The 16,345-nt window shown below is 46.1% G+C and overlaps 1 protein-coding gene across 3 annotated transcripts in view; it reads left to right on the forward strand.

The window, feature by feature from the left end:
• Positions 1–16,159: 16,159 nt before the first annotated feature.
• LOC124020803 (myb-like protein Q) overlaps positions 16,160–16,345 on the forward strand; it is a 28,573-nt gene continuing 28,387 nt past the window's right edge. The window contains exon 1 of one of the 3 annotated variants that reach the window (XM_046336081.1): positions 16,160–16,345. This exon is cut by the window's right edge and continues 990 nt beyond it. The gene's annotated coding sequence lies outside the window, so the exon portion shown is untranslated. The other 2 variants (XM_046336080.1, XM_046336082.1) reach the window with 2 other exon arrangements.

Here is a 16,345-nt window from a genome sequence, read left to right on the forward strand (position 1 = left end):
CTCTCCTCCCCGTTTCACCCTGCTCAACCTCCTCTCTCACCCTCCTCCTCACCTATCCTCCCTGTTTCAACCCGCTCAACCCCCTCTCTCACCCTCCTCCTCACCTATCCTCCCTGTTTCAACCCGCTCAACCCCCTCTCTCACCCTCCTTCTCACCTATCCTCCCTGTTTCACCCTGCTCAACCCCCTCTCTCACCCTCCTCCTCACCTATCCTCCCTGTTTCAACCCGCTCAACCCCCTCTCTCACCCTCCTCCTCACCTATCCTCCCTGTTTCACCCAGCTCAACCCCCCTCTCTCACCCTCCTCCTCACCTCACCTATCCTCCCTGTTTCACCCCCGCTCAACCTCCTCTCTCACCCTCCTCCTCACCTATCCTCCCTGTTTCACCCCGCTCAACCTCCTCTCTCACCCTCCTCCTCACCTATCCTCCCTGTTTCACCCCGCTCAACCCCCTCTTTCACCCTCCTCCTCACCTATCCTCCCTGTTTCACCCAGCTCAACCTTCTCTCTCACCCTCCTCCTCACCTATCCTCCCCGTTTCACCCTGCTCAACCTCCTCTCTCACCCTCCTCCTCACCTATCCTCCCTGTTTCACCCCGCTCAACCTCCTCTCTCAACCCCCTCTCTCACCCTCCTCCTCACCTATCCTCCCCCTTTTACCCCGCTCAACCTCCTCTCTCACCCTCCTCCTCACCTATCCTCCCTGTTTCACCCAGCTCAACCCCCTCTCTCACCCTCCTCCTCACCTATCCTCCCTGTTTCACCCCGCTCAACCTCCTCTCTCAACCTCCTCTCTCACCCTCCTCCTCACCTATCCTCCCTGTTTCACCCCGCTCAACCTCCTCTCTCAACCTCCTCTCTCACCCTCCTCCTCACCTATCCTCCCCCTTTTACCCCGCTCAACCTCCTCTCTCACCCTCCTCCTCACCTATCCTCCCCGTTTCACCCTGCTCAACCTCCTCTCTCAACCCCCTCTTTCACCCTCCTCCTCACCTATCCTCCCTGTTTCACCCCGCTCAACCTCCTCTCTCAACCTCCTCTCTCACCCTCCTCCTCACCTATCCCCCCCTGTTTACCCCGCTCAACCTCCTCTCTCACCCTCCTCCTCACCTATCCTCCCGTTTCACCCTGCTCAACCTCCTCTCTCAACCCCCTCTTTCACCCTCCTCCTCACCTATCCTCCCTGTTTCACCCCGCTCAACCTCCTCTCTCAACCTCCTCTCTCACCCTCCTCCTCACCTATCCTCCCTGTTTCACCCCGCTCAACCTCCTCTCTCAACCTCCTCTCTCACCCTCCTCCTCACCTATCCTCCCCGTTTCACCCCGCTCAACCTCCTCTCTCAACCTCCTCTCTCACCCTACTCCTCACCTATCCTCCCTGTTTCACCCCGCTCTAATCTCCTCTCTCACCCTCCTCCTCACCTATCCTCCCTGTTTCACCCCGCTCAACCCCCTCTTTCACCCTCCTCCTCACCTATCCTCCCTGTTTCACCCCGCTCAACCTCCTCTCTCAACCTCCTCTCTCACCCTCCTCCTCACCTATCCTCCCTGTTTCACCCCGCTCAACCTCCTCTCTCAACCTCCTCTCTCACCCTCCTCCTCACCTATCCTCCCCGTTTCACCCCGCTCAACCTCCTCTCTCACCCTCCTCCTCACCTATCCTCCCCCTTTTACCCCGCTCAACCTCCTCTCTCACCCTCCTCCTCACCTCTCCTCCCCCTTTCTCCCCCCTCAGATTCCTCTCACCCATCTGTGACTATGAACCGCTCCTACTATGTACCCTCCTCCTATCCTCGTCTCCCTCTCTCCATGCCCAGAGTGTTCCGTCATTCATTATTTTTCAAAAAGAAAGAAAATCTTTGAGAAGGAAACGGAGGAGTGATTCACAGACCAGCAACAATACCACGTCAGCCATGTTTCCTCTTTCCTCTTTGCAGCCAAACTGAAACAATCAGAGACAGGTTTGTCCCAATATGGAATATGATCCAATACATAATCCCCATTCCAAATGGGGAATGGGAAAGAAACAAATGGGATTTTCCCACTAGTCACTAACTTGTGCCTGATTTAAAGTGGAAGTGAAAACATTTTTAACTTTATGCAGATATGAAACAAACAGACAATCATAATTTCAGTCAAAAATATAAAATGGCCAGTTTATGCTACTAAACCAACTTTATAAGAGATTGAAAGAAATAGGTTCTATTTGACTCACCATTCCATGATGTACAGTAAAGCATTCTGTAACGTAACAAAAAGAAAAGCCTAATAGTTAGGCACAAATGCTCAAGATAACATGTAACCAGCCTAACCAGCTCTGCTACGGCGAGTAAAATGGTCAGAGTGAGGTGTTTTCTCATTTGTGTCTGGAAGGAGCTAGCTAGCAAGCTAGACAACTTTAGCCAGTTAGCTTGGGTGCTTGGTTGGGACAAGCTGTCATGCAGGTGAAAAGAGGACCCAAAAGCGACTTGGCGAAAACAGAGTCTTTAATCCAGTAAAGTAAATACAAACAAAAAACACAACTTTCACTCGAAATGACGAGGACAAACTGGAGACTCGATCTTGAACAGCAGGTGAACAGCAGGTTGCCTCGGGAAGGCACTTGAACCAGACAGACTCAGACACCTGCTCACCACGCAGCATCTGAGGAAAACACGACACGACAGGGCGATACACAAACACAGCACGGTGAATTCTAGACAAGGAACCGACAGGACAGGAACGGAACACAAAGGAAGAAATAGGGACTCTAATCAGGGGAAAGGATCGGGAACAGGTGTGGGAAGACTAAATGATTGATTAGGGGAATAGGAACAGCTGGGAGCAGGAACGGAACGATAGAGAGAAGAGAGAGCGAGAGAGTGAGAGAGGGAGGGGGAGAGAGAGGGATAGAAAGAGGGAAAGAACCTAATAAGACCAGCAGAGGGAAACGAATAGAATGGGAAGCACAGGGACAAGACAAGATAATAAATGACAAAACATGACAGTACCCCCCCACTCACCGAGCGCCTCCTGGCGCACTCGAGGAGGAATCCTGGCGGCAACGGAGGAAATCATCAATGAGTGAACGGTCCAGCACGTCCCGAGACGGAACCCAACTCCTCTCCTCAGGACCGTAACCCTCCCAATCCACTAAGTATTGGTGACCCCGTCCCCGAGAACGCATGTCCATGATCTTATGTACCTTGTAAATAGGTGCGCTCTCGACAAGGACGGGAGGGGGAGGGAAGACGAACGGGGTGCGAAGAAAGGGCTTGACACAGGAGACATGGAAGACAGGATGGACGCGACGAAGATGTCGCGGAAGAAGCAGTCGCACAGCGACAGGATTGACGACCTGGGAGACACGGAACGGACCAATGAACCGCGGAGTCAACTTACGAGAAGCTGTCGTAAGAGGAAGGTTGCGAGTGGAAAGCCACACTCTCTGGCCGCAACAATACCTTGGACTCTTAATCCTGCGTTTATTGGCGGCTCTCACAGTCTGTGCCCTGTAACGGCAAAGTGCAGACCTCACCCTCCTCCAGGTGCGCTCACAACGTTGGACAAACGCTTGAGCGGAGGGAACGCTGGACTCGGCAAGCTGGGATGAGAACAGAGGAGGCTGGTAACCCAGACTACTCTGAAACGGAGATAACCCGGTAGCAGACGAAGGAAGCGAATTGTGAGCGTATTCTGCCCAGGGAGCTGTTCTGCCCAAGACGCAGGGTTTCTGAAAGAAAGGCTGCGTAGTATGCGACCAATCGTCTGATTGGCCCTCTCTGCTTGACCGTTAGACTGGGGATGAAACCCGGAAGAGAGACTGACGGACGCACCAATCAAACGACAGAACTCCCTCCAAAACTGTGACGTGAATTGCGGGCCTCTGTCTGAAACGGCGTCTAACGGGAGGCCATGAATTCTGAATACATTCTCGATAATGATTTGTGCCGTCTCCTTAGCGGAAGGAAGTTTAGCGAGGGGAATGAAATGTGCCGCCTTAGAGAACCTATCGACAACCGTAAGAATCACAGTCTTCCCCGCAGACAAAGGCAGACCGGTAATGAAGTCTAGGGCGATGTGAGACCATGGTCGAGAAGGAATGGGGAGCGGTCTGAGACGACCGGCAGGAGGAGAGTTACCCGACTTAGTCTGCGCGCAGTCCGAACAAGCAGCCACGAAACGGCGCGTGTCACGCTCCTGAGTCGGCCACCAAAAGCGCTGGCGAATAGACGCAAGAGTGCCTCGAACACCGGGATGACCAGCTAACTTGGCAGAGTGAGCCCACTGAAGAACAGCCAGACGAGTGGAAACAGGAACGAAAAGGAGGTTACTAGGACAAGCGCGCGGCGACGCAGTGTGCGTGAGTGCTTGCTTAACCTGTCTTTCAATTCCCCAGACTGTTAACCCGACAACACGCCCATAAGGAAGAATCCCCTCGGGATCAGTAGAAGCCACAGAAGAACTAAACAGACGGGATAAGGCATCAGGCTTGGTGTTCTTGCTACCCGGACGGTAAGAAATCACAAACTCGAAACGAGCGAAAAACAACGCCCAACGAGCTTGACGGGCATTAAGTCGTTTGGCAGAACGGATGTACTCAAGGTTCTTATGGTCTGTCCAAACGACAAAAGGAACGGTCGCCCCCTCCAACCACTGTCGCCATTCGCCTAGGGCTAAGCGGATGGCGAGCAGTTCACGGTTACCCACATCATAGTTGCGCTCAGATGGCGACAGGCGATGAGAAAAATAAGCGCAAGGATGAACCTTATCGTCAGACTGGAAGCGCTGGGATAGAATGGCTCCCACGCCTACCTCTGAAGCGTCAACCTCGACAATGAATTGTCTAGTGACGTCAGGAGTAACGAGGATAGGAGCGGACGTAAAACGTTCTTTTAGAAGATCAAAAGCTCCCTGGGCGGAACCGGACCACTTAAAACACGTCTTGACAGAAGTAAGAGCTGTGAGAGGGGCAGCAAGTTGACCGAAATTACGAATGAAACGCCGATAGAAATTAGCGAAACCTAAAAAGCGCTGCAACTCGACACGTGACCTTGGAACGGGCCAATCACTGACAGCTTGGACCTTAGCGGAATCCATCTGAATGCCTTCAGCGGAAATAACGGAACCGAGAAAAGTAACGGAGGAGACATGAAAAGAGCACTTCTCAGACTTTACGTAGAGACAATTCTCTAAAAGGCGCTGTAGAACACGTCGAACGTGCTGAACATGAATCTCGAGTGACGGAGAAAAAATCAGGATATCGTCAAGATAGACAAAAACAAAGATGTTCAGCATGTCTCTCAGAACATCATTAACTAATGCCTGAAAAACAGCTGGCGCATTGGCGAGACCAAACGGCAGAACCCGGTACTCAAAATGCCCTAACGGAGTGTTAAACGCCGTTTTCCACTCGTCCCCCTCTCTGATGCGCACGAGATGGTAAGCGTTACGAAGGTCCAACTTAGTAAAGCACCTGGCTCCCTGCAGAATCTCGAAGGCTGATGACATAAGGGGAAGCGGATAACGATTCTTAACCGTTATGTCATTCAACCCTCGATAATCCACGCAGGGGCGCAGAGTACCGTCCTTCTTCTTAACAAAAAGAACCCCGCCCCGGCCGGAGAGGAAGAAGGCACTATGGTACCGGCGTCAAGAGACACAGACAAATAATCCTCGAGAGCCTTACGTTCGGGAGCCGACAGAGAGTATAGTCTACCCCGAGGAGGAGTGGTCCCCGGAAGGAGATCAATACTACAATCATACGACCGGTGAGGAGGAAGGGAGTTGGCTCGGGACCGACTGAAGACCGTGCGCAGATCATGATATTCCTCCGGCACTCCTGTCAAATCGCCAGGTTCCTCCTGAGAAGTAGGGACAGAAGAAACGGGAGGGATGGCAGACATTAAACACTTCACATGACAAGAAACGTTCCAGGATAGGATAGAATTACTAGACCAATTAATTGAAGGATTATGACATACTAGCCAGGGATGACCCAAAACAACAGGTGTAAACGGTGAACGAAAAATCAAAAAAGAAATAGTCTCACTGTGGTTACCAGATACTGTGAGGGTTAAAGGTAGTGTCTCAAATCTGATACTGGGAAGATGACTACCATCTAAGGCGAACATGGGCGTAGGCTTCTCTAACTCTCTGAAAGGAATGTCATGTTTCCGAACCCATGCTTCGTCCATGAAACAACCCTCAGCCCCAGAGTCTATCAAGGCACTACATGTAGCACCCGAACCGGTCCAGCGTAGATGGACCGACAAAGTAGTACAGGATCTTGATGGAGAGACTTGAGTAGTTGCGCTCACCTGTAGCCCTCCGCTTACAGATGAGCTCTGGCTTTACTGGACATGAATTAACAAAATGTCCAGCAACTCCGCAATAGAGGCACAGGCGGTTGGTGATCCTCCGTTCCCTCTCCTTAGTCGAGATGCGAATCCCTCCCAGCTGCATGGGCTCAGACTCTGAGCCAGAGGAGGGAGATGGTTGCGATGCGGAGCAGGGAAACACCGTTGATGCGAGCTCTCTTCCACGAGCCCGGTGACGAAGATCTACCCGTCGTTCTATGCGGATGGCGAGAGCAATCAAAGAGTCCACATCTGAAGGAACCTCCCGGGAGAGAATCTCATCCTTAACCACTGCGTGGAGTCCCTCCAGAAAACGAGCGAGCAGCGCCGGCTCGTTCCACTCACTAGAGGCAGCAAGAGTGCGAAACTCAATAGAATAATCCGTTATGGACCGTTCACCTTGGCATAAGGAAGCCAGGGCCCTAGAAGCCTCCCTACCAAAAACTGAACGGTCAAAAACCCGAATCATCTCCTCTTTAAAGTTCTGGAACTTGTTAGAGCAATCAGCCCTTGCCTCCCAGATAGCTGTGCCCCATTCTCGAGCCCGGCCAGTAAGGAGTGAAATGACGTAAGCAACCCGAGCTCTCTCTCTAGAGTATGTGTTGGGTTGGAGAGAGAACACAATCTCACACTGCGTGAGAAAGGAGCGGCACTCAGTGGGCTGCCCGGAGTAGCAAGGTGGGTTATTAACCCTAGGTTCTGGAGGCTCGGCAGGCCAGGAAGTAACAGATGGCACGAGACGTAGACTCTGGAACTGTCCAGAGAGGTCGGAAACCTGAGCGGCCAGGTTCTCCACGGCATGGCGAGCAGCAGACAATTCCTGCTCGTGTCTGCCGAGCATGGCTCCTTGGATCTTGACGGCAGTGTAACGAGCGTCTGAAGTCGCTGGGTCCATTCCTTGGTCGGTTCCTTCTGTCATGCAGGTGAAAAGAGGACCCAAAAGCGACTTGGCGAAAACAGAGTCTTTAATCCAGTAAAGTAAATACAAACAAAAAACACAACTTTCACTCGAAATGACGAGGACAAACTGGAGACTCGATCTTGAACAGCAGGTGAACAGCAGGTTGCCTCGGGAAGGCACTTGAACCAGACAGACTCAGACACCTGCTCACCACGCAGCATCTGAGGAAAACACGACACGACAGGGCGATACACAAACACAGCACGGTGAATTCTAGACAAGGAACCGACAGGACAGGAACGGAACACAAAGGAAGAAATAGGGACTCTAATCAGGGGAAAGGATCGGGAACAGGTGTGGGAAGACTAAATGATTGATTAGGGGAATAGGAACAGCTGGGAGCAGGAACGGAACGATAGAGAGAAGAGAGAGCGAGAGAGTGAGAGAGGGAGGGGGAGAGAGAGGGATAGAAAGAGGGAAAGAACCTAATAAGACCAGCAGAGGGAAACGAATAGAATGGGAAGCACAGGGACAAGACAAGATAATAAATGACAAAACATGACACAAGCAAGCATTGAAAGGCAAGCCTCAGAAGGATGAGCAGGCTATTTCCCATCTTATATCAGTGCAAGTTTGACAGCCAACTAGCTGAAAACGTTTGAGAGGGTTTATCTAATGTTCCTTTGTTAGATTTTAACTCATCTTCCTCTGGCTAGCCTTAGTTGCCGAACTTGTTGTTGATGTGCATATAGGGAAAGATAGCCTACCTTTTTATGGTTGTTTGATCAACAGGACTGTACTAGTGATTAGAGAACTGGGCCAGTAACCGAAAGGTTGCTGGATCGAATCCCCGAGTTGACAAGGTAAAAATCTGTTGTTCTGCCCCTGAACAAGGCAGTTAACCCACTGAGCGCCAGAGACGTGGATGTCGAGTAAGGCAGCCCCCTGCACCTTTCTGATTCAGAGGGGTTGGGTTAAAGGAGGAAGACACATTTCAGTTGAAGGCATTTAGTTATACAACTGACTAGGTATCCTCCCTTTCCCTAAAGTTCCTAAATGTAAGAAAGACTCCTGTGGTATTTACATGTTTGCAGATATCCATTCAGGTGTATTTTGTGGCTTTGCCGAATGCATTCTAATGATATAATGTCGCGCTGTTGCAACTGCTTGTAAACACAGAGTCCAGTTCAAAGTGAACGACAGCAGGCCCTTGTTGCAAATGGCTTGTTTGCATAAAGGCCTACTGTAGCTCTGATTGGCTATGGCACAGAGGTCTGCGTAGACTCCGGTCCTGGGTGAGACAGATGTTTTTATTAGGTTTTATTTACAGTACTGTGTGTCTATTAATTGTCCAAACCCACAGCCACTTTACCACTGTATTACTAGAATATTCACAAATGCCTTACTACACCTACTTTCCAAACACTCTAACAATGAATGGAAATGTGAAAATGACCATATCTAAGTGCTCACTTGAAGATGTAAAAAGAAAGTGTCATATTCTTCCTGGGGGTGTATATGAATAGATAAGATTCCATGTTGCAACAAATACACTGAAATTCAATCAAATACATGCTGGTCAAACTGAATCAAATACATGTTGGTCAAACTGAGTCATATACATGCTGGTCAAACTGAATCAAATACTTCCTGGTCAAACTGAATCAAATACATGTTGGTCAAACTGAATCAAATGCATGCTGGTCAATCTGTATCAAATACATGCTGGTCAATCTGTATCAAATACATGCTGGTCAATCTGTATCAAATACTTCCTGGTCAAACTGAATCACATACATGCTGGTCTAACTCAATCAATTACATGCTGGTCAATCTATATCAAATACTTCCTGGTCAAACTGAATCAAATAAATGCTGGTCTAACTCAATCAAATACATGCTGGTCAAACTGAATCAAATACATGCTGGTCAAACTGAATCAAATAAATGCTGGTCTAACTCAATCAAATAAATGCTGGTCTAACTCAATCAAATACATGCTGGTCAAACTGAATCAAATACATGTTGGTCAAACTGAGTCATATACATGCTGGTCAAACTGAATCAAATACTTCCTGGTCAAACTGAATCGAATACATGTTGGTCAAACGGAGTCATATACATGCTGGTCAATCTGTATCAGATACATGCTGGTCAAACTGAATCAAATACATGCTGGTCAAACTGAATCAAATACATGTTGGTCAAACTGAGTCATATACATGCTGGTCAAACTGAATCAAATACATGTTGGTCAAACTGAGTCATATACATGCTGGTCAAACTGAATCAAATACATGTTGGTCAAACTGAGTCATATACATGCTGGTCAAACTGAATCAAATACATGTTGGTCAAACTGAGTCATATACATGCTGGTCAAACTGAATCAAATACTTCCTGGTCAAACTGAATCAAACACATGCTGGTCAAACTGAATCAAATACATGCTGGTCAAACTGAATCAAATACATGCTGGTCAAACTGAATATACAGTGTGTAGACACGTCCTCTGAGGTAGCAGCCCACTGTGATGGTGCAACAGCTGTTTGTTGTCGCCCATGTCTGGTGGGGACTCAGGAAGTGGGACCAGGAAGAAGCTTATTGAACTTAATTACTTAAATCAGGAAGTGGGACCAGGAAGAAGCTTATTGAACTTAATTACTTAAATCAGGAAGTGGGACCAGGAAGAAGCTTATTGAACTTAATTACTTAAATCAGGAAGTGGGACCAGGAAGAAGCTTATTGAACTTAATTACTTAAATCAGGAAGTGGGACCAGGAAGAAGCTTATTGAACTTAATTCATTAGATCAGGAAGTGGGACCAGGAAGAAGCTTATTGAACTTAATTAATTAGATCAGGAAGTGGGACTAGGAAGAAGCTTATTGAACTTCATTAATTAGATCAGGAAGTCCGACAGAACCTTGTTTATTCATTAATTAAAGAGAGAGAGAGTTCCTGTTGATAGATAGGAAGGATGAGAGGATAAATGAGGACAGGGAAAAAAGGAGAGGAGACGACACAACACACCACAACAGAGACGAGAAGAGAAGGAGAAATCGTTAACCACCCCGTCTAACCAGGTCTAACCAGGACTTAAACCCATATTTTTCTCTCTCTCTGTTTTGAATGTTATAGTGTAGTCACACGAACTGCCTGTATTGGGTGCGTCCCAAATGGAACCCTATTCCTTATATAGTGCAATACTATTTAGGACCATATAGGTCAAAAGTAGTGCACTTCCTATACCTTGTCTTGGTCAACAGCTGACAGTTATGAAAACAGTTAGTGAATTAGAGAGGCTAGGGAATAGATTAATACACTACACACTTAGACAAAAGGGTTGCAAAATGTTTCTTAGGCTTTCACCATAGAATAACCCTTTTTGATTCCAGGTGGAACCCTTTTTTGTTCCAAGTAGAAACATTTTTGGGTTCCATGTACAGTGGGGCAAAAAAGTATTTAGTCAGCCACCAATTGTGCAAGTTCTCCCACTTAAAAAGATGAGAGAGGCCTGTAATTTTCATCATAGGTACACTTCAACTATGACAGACAAAAAGAGAAAAAAAATCCAGAAAATCACATTGTAGGATTTTTAATGAATTTATTTGCAAGTTATGGTGGAAAACAAGTATTTGGTCACCGACAAACAAGCAATTGTTTGCTCTCACAGACCTGTAACTTCTTCTCTAAGATGCTCCTCTGTCCTCCACTCGTTACCTGTATTAATGGCACCTGTTTGAACTTGTTATCAGTATAAAATACACCTGTCCACAACCTCAAACAGTCACACTCCAAACTCCACTATGGCCAAGACCAAAGAGCTGTCAAAGGACACCAGAAACAAAATTGTAGACCTGCACCAGGCTGGGAAGACTGAATCTGCAATAGGTATGCAGCTTGCTTTGAAGAAATCAACTGGGACCTAGTGAATGACCTGCAGAGAGCTGGGACCAAAGTAACAAAGCCTACCATCAGTAACACACTACGCCGCCAGGGACTCAAATCCTGCAGCGCCAGACGTGTCCCCCTGGTTAAGCCAGTACATGTCCAGGCCCGTCTGAAGTTTACTAGAGAGCATTTGGATGATCCAAAAAAAGATTGGGCGAATGTCATATGGTCAGATGAAACCAAAATATAACTTTTTGGTAAAAACTCAACCCGTCGTGTTTGGAGGACAAAGAATGCTGAGTTGCATCCAAAGAACACCATACCTACTGTGAAGCATGAGGGTGGAAACATCATGCTTTGGGGCTGTTTTTCTACAAAGGGACCAGGACGACTGATCCGTGTAAAGGAAAGAATGAATGGGGCCATGTATCGTGAGATTTTGAGTGAAGAACTCCTTCCATCAGCAAGGGCATTGAAGATGAAACGTGGCTGGGTCTTTCAGCATGACAATGATCCCAAACACACCGCCCGGGCAATGAAGGAGTGGCTTCGTAAGAAGCATTTCAAGGTCCTGGAGTGGCCTAGCCAGTCTCCAGATCTCAACCCCATAGAAAATCTTTGGAGGGAGTTGAAAGTCCGTGTTGCCCAGCAACAGCCTCAAAACATCACTGCTCAAGAGGAGATCTGCATGGAGGAATGGGCCAAAATACCAGCAACAGTGTGTGAAAACCTTGTGAAGACTTACAGAAAACGTTTGACCTCTGTCATTGCCAACAAAGGGTATATAACAAAGTCTTGAGATAAACTTTTGTTATTGACCAAATACTTATTTTCCACCATAATTTTCAAATAAATTCATTAAAAATCCTACAATGTGATTTTCAGGATTTTTTTCTCATTTTGTCTGTCATAGTTGAAGTGTACCTATGATGAAAATTACAGACCTATCTCATATTTTTAAGTGGGAAAACTTGCACAATTGGTGGCTGACTAAATACTTTTTTGCCCCACTGTATAACCCTCTGTGGAAATGGTTCTACATGGAACCAAAAAGGGTTATTCAAAGGGTTCTCCTATGTGGAAAGCCAAGGAACTATTTTTTTCTAAGAGTTTAGAAACACCAAACATACACACACAATAAAAATAAAATAAAAATGATATTGCTTGTTGGACTTTCTCTGAACAATTGTCTTGGTGTGGAAGAGTTGTTTTTGTATTTATTTTTAGCATACAGTGTAGCTCAGTATTTGAATTGTTCGTTTAGAGTCTTTTTTGCACATCTTTGACAGGAGATCCAGTGACTCTGGACTTTACTGAGTATGCACACTAATATGTACAGTGATATGCACACTGATATGTACAGTGATATGCACACTGATATGTACAGTGATATGCACACTAATATGGTCCTTCTGTAGCTCAGTTGGTAGAGCATGGCGCTTGTAACGCCAGGGTAGTGGGTTCGATCCCCGGGACCACCCATACGTAGAATGTATGCACACATGACTGTAAGTCGCTTTGGATAAAAGCGTCTGCTAAATGGCATATATATATATGTACAGTGATATGTACAGTGATATGTACACTAATATGTACAGTGATATACACACTAATATTTACAGTGATATGCACACTAATATGTACAGTGATATGCACAGTGATATGCACACTAATATATACAGTGATATGCACAGTCATATGCACACTGATATTTACAGTGATATGCACACTGATATGCACAGTGATATGCACACTAATATGTACAGTGATATGCACACTGATAGGTACAGTGATATGCACACTGATATTTACAGTGATATGCACACTAATATTTACAGTGATATGCACACTGATATTTACAGTGATATGCACACTGATAGGTACAGTGATATGCACACTGATATTTACAGTGATATGCACACTGATATTTACAGTGATATGCACACTAATATTTACAGTGATATGCACACTGATATTTACAGTGATATGCACACTAATATTTACAGTGATATGCACACTGATAGGTACAGTGATATGCACACTGATATTTACAGTGATATGCACACTAATATTTACAGTGATATGCACACTGATAGGTACAGTGATATGCACACTGATATTTACAATGATATGCACACTAATATCTACAGTGATATGCACACTGATATTTACAGTGATATGCACAGTATTATTTACAGTGATATGCACACTAATATTTACAGTGATATGCACAGTAATATTTACAGTGATATGCACACTAATATTTACAGTGACATGCACACTGATATGTACAGTGATATGCACACTAATATTTACAGTGATATGCACACTAATATTTACAGTGATATGCACACTAATATTTACAGTGATATGCACACTAATATTTACAGTGATATGCACACTAATATTTACAGTGATATGCACACTAATATTTACAGTGATATGCACACTAATATTTACAGTGATATTCACAGCGCCGTGAAAAAGTATTTTCCCCTTTCTGTTTTTTTCTATGTTTGCACATTTTGATACTGAATGTTATCAGATCTTCAACCAAAACCCAATATTAGATGAAGGGAACCTGCGTTTACAAATGACAATGTAAATGTATACATATTTGATTTATTAAATTAACAAAGTTATGCAACACCCAATTCCTTTGTGTGAAAAAGTAATTTCCCCCTTATACTCAATGTCTGGTTGTGCAATGACTGCAACCAAATGCTTCCACAGCGAATTCCTCAAATTCCTCCACACCAACTTGAGAGACTGATCAACAACTACAGGAAGTGTTTGGTTGGAGCCATTGCAGCTAAAGGGGGCAATGACTTTTTCACACAGGGGCATTGGGTGTTGCATAACATTGTTTATTAAATCAATTAAAGAAGTATGTCATTGTTGTGTTATTTGTTCACTCAGGTTCCTTTTATCTAATATTGGGTTTTGGCTGAAGATCTAATAACATTCAGTTGTGACAGTATGTATGTATCTATGTATGTATGTTGTGTATTACGTCATGTTTTATGTTGTGTATTACATCATGTTTTATGTTGTGTATTACATCATGTTTTATGTTGTGTATTACATCATGTTTTATGTTGTGTATTACATCATGTTTTATGTTGTGTATTACATCATGTTTTATGTTGTGTATTACATCATGTTTTATGTTGTGTATTACGTCATGTTTTATGTTGTGTATTACATCATGTTTTATGTTGTGTCTGGACACCAGGAAGAGTAGTTGTAGCTTTTGCAACAGCTAATGGGGATCCTAACCACATCATAAATAAGTAAATGACCTAACAATCCAGACAAACAGTGCCCCACGGACACACAGAGGAGTGCATACACACACATACATACACGTACGCACTCCCATAGGGAACACACATGATAACACTGATCACACATGATAACACTGATCATACGGATCACACTGATCATACGGAGCACACTGATCACAAAGATCACACTGATCATATGGGTCACACTGATCATATGGGTCACACTGATCATACGGATCACACATGATCATACGGATCACACATGATCATACGGATCACACTGATCACACTGATCATACGGATCACACATGATCATACGGATCACACATGATCATATGGGCCACACTGATCATACGGAGCACACTGATCACAAAGATCACACTGATCACAAAGATCACACTGATCACAAAGATCATACTGATCATATGGGTCACACTGATCATACTACAGTACTGTACAAATGCACTTTACAGGATCAATCATTCTCTCTCTCTCTCTCTCTCGCACACACACACACACACACACACACACACACACACACACACACACACACACACACACACACACACACACACACACACACACACACACACACACACACACACACACACACACACACACACACACACACACCATGAAGAGGACCTGCCACACACACCGTGCATTCCAACAGAATAGATCGAGGTATGAGGACAAGCATGACAGTGAACTCAATCACCGCTTTGAAGTTGCAATAAACACACACAACTAGGCACACCACACACACACACACACACACACACACACACACACACACACACACACACACACACACACACACACACACACACACACACACACACACACACACACACACACACACACACACACACACACACACACACACACACACACACACACACACACACACACACACACACACACACTCATAACCATTACATACTCAGCTCAGCATCAAGTTTGGAGGTCGTCCAGTGACAATGAGCTCAGGGAAGTCAATCACTCAGTGTGTGTGTGTGTGCGTGTGTGCGTGTGTGTGTGTGTGTGTGTGCGTGCATGTGTGTGTGTCAGTCATTCAGTGCCTGTGGATGTCAGGGAGTGGGGGGACAGAAATAGCCCCCCAGGGATGTCACACCGCCCGTGTCACTTCCTGTAGCGCCCGCTACCGAGGAGATAGAATCTACGGTGACCCCTGGCAAGCATCGCGGCCCTGTCAGGACACACACACACAAATGCATAAACACACACGCAGATGCACACACACAGGCACGCACAAACTAATGCACACTCATACCAACACACACACACACATACAGGACTGTGCAGACACACACATGGACACACACGGAGACACCTATTCAGGAAACGAGTGAGCTTCCTGTAAATGAGGTCAGAGTCGGACACATAAGCTAAGATATAAATCTGACAGATCGTCTTACACTGTGGGACCACTGCAGGCTCTCCAGGCTATAGGGTCCACTTCTGATCTATGCAATTGGGACTGGTGTCACTGACTGCATCCACTCAACCACAGCAGAGGCCTGCTGATCTCCAAAGCAAAGGAAAACGACGCAAAAGAGACTAGACACAGTTTACATGAAAGGAACTGATCCGTCATGATCACATGACGCTGTGGCTACAGGCCAAGGTACCAGCTGGCCGGCTGCTGTGTGTTGTCAGAAACCAGAAACAACATTCTGAATCTCAATGAACGCGAGGCCCTTCCATTGCACCAAGAATTCCGCAGACAAGTAGGCTAAATTATCGGCAGACAAGTGCAGTTACAGTTGACAGAGTGGAGAGACGCGTTCCCTTTAAGACCGGTGTACAGCGCTCTCTCCTCGCTCGACCAAGGAGAACCTCTCCTTGTTCCAAATAAGGATATGCTAGCCCAGCCTTAAAGGGGCGGGGGGCGCCAGCGATAC

The sequence above is a fragment of the Oncorhynchus gorbuscha genome, unplaced genomic scaffold (genome assembly GCF_021184085.1).
Source record: "Oncorhynchus gorbuscha isolate QuinsamMale2020 ecotype Even-year unplaced genomic scaffold, OgorEven_v1.0 Un_scaffold_915, whole genome shotgun sequence".
Classification (NCBI taxonomy): Eukaryota; Metazoa; Chordata; class Actinopteri; order Salmoniformes; family Salmonidae; genus Oncorhynchus; species Oncorhynchus gorbuscha.